General features: G+C 45.3%; 1 pseudogene; it reads left to right on the forward strand.

Annotated features, from left to right (window-relative positions):
• Positions 1-654: 654 nt before the first annotated feature.
• LOC115939839 (U2 spliceosomal RNA) lies at positions 655-764 on the forward strand (annotated as a pseudogene).
• The last annotated feature ends 2,741 nt before the right edge of the window (positions 765-3,505 follow it).

Here is a 3,505-nt window from a genome sequence, read left to right on the forward strand (position 1 = left end):
CGTGAAATGAGGCTCAGCCAGTTAAAGCTGATATAAGAATTGAATGAGATGATATACATAATAGCACAGGATCTGACACGATTATTACACAACACAAGTAATAAAGGCAGGGAGGAGGCAGTGGCAAATCTATTCTGTAATTCATTCCGAAGTATTTAAAAATGCCCAAGTATCATTATGTTTGAAGAGGAAGAGGTCACATTTCCATCATTCCGTAAATAAATTTCTGATGACAATCATTTGTGAAAAAAGTAACAACTAAATTAAATGTGCCTTTTTAGGAATTTCAATTTATGCAAAGGATCACCCAAAGAATACAATTTCAACCCTCATTTTCTTCAAAGACATTGCTTTAGTTGTTTATTCAGTATGAGACAGATTCAAGTTTAAAGGTTACTGGTTTTGATTTTGACTTTTACAACTTCAAACTACTCCAATGAACCCATGTTTTTTAGTTTTGTTCTCTAGGCACATTTCTGTTTTAGAGCTACCACTCTTACCTCTGGAAAAAACAGCAAAAGGGAAAACCTCTTATTCAAGAAGTATGTTGTGGGTTACAATTTTGAAATTTTATCTTATTTAATTTCTAAAATTTGCCATCTATTCTTTTTTTAAATGGCACAACTGAGAAAGTATTTAAAAGATGTTTACCCCATCGCTTCTCGGCCTTTTGGCTAAAATCAAGTGTAGTATCTGTTCTTATCAGTTTAAAAGATGTTTACCTTAACTTCTATCAAAAAGATAGGCTTTTTAAAATACCATTTATCTCAATAAAATTTACTGAAGTTCTCACTGTTCTCAAAGAATTCCTTAGTGTTTTTCCAAAAGAACTGATTACTTAGAAACCTCTTTCAGAATATATGTTTCTGGCCATAATCATTCTTATAACTAATTCAATCAACTAGTAAACATATTTATTTTATCTGCAACTTTAAAGCCATAACCAGATAAACGGCTTTTATATAAATTGGCAATTATTAGAGCTATAATCTGAAATATGTCCACACTATTTGCATTTTAAAGTGAAAATTACTTAACAAGAGAGTACACACAAGAGTCATCACTTCTAAGATCAACAAAATAAAGTCCCATAATTCATTGATCTGAACTATCATTCCAATAAAATGTCACTATTAACAAGTATAGGGCGCCTGGGTGGCTCAGTTGGTTAAGCGACTGCCTTCGGCTCAGGTCATGATCCTGGAGTCCCTGGATGGAGTCCCGCATCGGGCTCCCTGCTTGGCAGGGAGTCTGCTTCTCCCTCTGACCCTCCCCCCTCTCATGTGCTCTCTCTCTCTCTCAAATAAATAAATAAAATCTTTAAAAAAAAAAAAAAACAAGTATAGATGATCACATATGGAGCTTTTTAAAATCCCATCAACTATTTGCCAACTAAATTCATTTCACTCTAATACAGATGTTTTCATTTTTCTTATTAGCCAGTATTGTAATGAACTGCACCGCCTGACCACTATAACATATAAGAACCTGAGTAAAGGACACAATGTTATCATCCAGCAGTCTGTATTAAACTTGTTAAAACCAAAGAGTTTTTAAAAGCCAAGAAAATCACTTGGATTTTTTAAAATTTTTACAAGTACAGTTGGGTTGCTTAAGAGATATTTTAGGGTGAAGATATTAATGATAATTGATGCTTCCAAAAATATCCAGGGCAAAGTGAATAGCCATAATTTTATGAACTAAAGAGCTTTCCTTGCATTTTACCTAGTGAATATTCTTCAGGCTTCTTCCCTCTTATTTAATTTGTCCATCAATTCAACTTTTAAGTTCATAGTTTTTCAAATATGCAAATCAAGCCAGCTATTTCTAAGGTACTGCCTGCTGAATAAAGACCTTGACATTTTTTTAAATGTCATCTCAGAGTCTCCAAGCAATATTAGTCTCACCCGCAACATCTTCATATTAAAAGGCCTCTACTACATTGCATATACACTATCCCAATCCCGACCTGACATCCGTCATCCTACTAACCAAGTTTCACTCTATGTCCAGGTAACTGGAAGTACTGCCTCACCTGTCTCATCAAGTTTTACACACACCCTGTACTGGTGACCTCATCAGAAGGTTCGCTCACTTCAATTTGTGGGATCATAACCCACAGCACAGCAAATGCCTTCTGCAAGAGAAGGTAGCAGCACCCAAAAGCTGTTGCTTTTTGCAGGGTAATTGCATGCACGCAATAGCTTCTCTACCAATTTCATTCAAATAGACAAAAAAAGCTGGGTTCGACACTGAAAATACATTATAAATACTGGTGAAAAGCGAGTGAAACACCGATTTTCTTCCAGCAACCCCAGTACATGTACAAGTTCTGCACCACAGCTCAGAAAAAGTAGCTACTGACGCATTGATGGAAGGCTATTTTCAAATTACTCAAAGAATCTAAGGCATCAATCTGACTGGGAGCCTCATGCCTCCTCTCCACACACACAGTCTGTTTTCCTGCCTAATTTAAGAATGAATCGCTGGCAGCCACCAGGTGCAATAACCATGAGGAGGAGAATGGATCTATCACAATGCAAAACGAGGTATGCAATCCCAGAGCTGGTTCCCGTCCTTACCTTAGCAGATTAGACAGGGGCAAGGGTCCAGATCCACCGCCCAGGATCCCTCCTTTCCTGCCAGACAGGAGTTTCTCCACCAGAGCCACATTTCCAGTGCGGGCAGCTTCCAGCAGCTCCTGGTCCTTCCCCATAGTCTTTCACCGGCTCCCTCACAGAGTCCTTCCCCCGCCCCCCCCGGTCCTCCTCCCCGCCCACCCCCACTCCCCAAAATCCAGGGCCCTCCCCGCCCCACCCTAAAATAATGCAAGAGCTTCAGCACGAAGAGATTCCTGCAGCCCCAAGCCGGGAACACCACTCTCCTCCTCTTCAGGGCGCAGCTTTTACAATGGGGATCAGACCATGTCTAGGAAGAGGGGCTGGCCGAGTGGGGAGCCGCGATGCGCCCCCACAGCCACTCCCCTGAATTCCCGAGGCCTCGTTCCCGCGGGTGGGGCGTGAGGGGGTGCTTTTTAAAGAGAGCGAGGAGGATGCTGAGGACTAAGGAAGTCGCAGGAAGAGGAGGCGGAGGCAGTCCTCGCCGGAGCCGGGGCGCAACGAACAACCGCGGCGGCGGCGGCCCGCGCACCCTCGTGCCCGGGTCCGGCTCTCTTGAGCTTCCGCGCCCGGCGGGCTCGGCGGTTAGGCGGCGGCGTCCGCGGCCCGCGACGGAGAGTAGCGCGGCGGCTGCGGCTCGGGTGGCCCTGGTCCACGCCGAGGCAGGGCGGTGCGGACGAGCCGCGGCGGGCGCGTGCCGAGGGCGGCGGCGACGGTGGCGACGGTGGCGACGGCGGCGCAGGGGCTGAGGCAGGGCGGGCGGGAGGACGCCCGGGTCCGCCTGTGGCGGCTCTGAGGCCTGGCGCGCGTGGCGGCCGGCGTGCGGGGGGCGTGTGCGCGCGGGCAGGTGCGGCCAGTGGGTCCGTCCGGAGTCGGGCTGGGGGGAG

Source organism: Leptonychotes weddellii, unplaced genomic scaffold (assembly GCF_054177405.1).
Source record: "Leptonychotes weddellii isolate Sample4059 unplaced genomic scaffold, ASM5417740v2 HiC_scaffold_660, whole genome shotgun sequence".
Classification (NCBI taxonomy): Eukaryota; Metazoa; Chordata; class Mammalia; order Carnivora; family Phocidae; genus Leptonychotes; species Leptonychotes weddellii.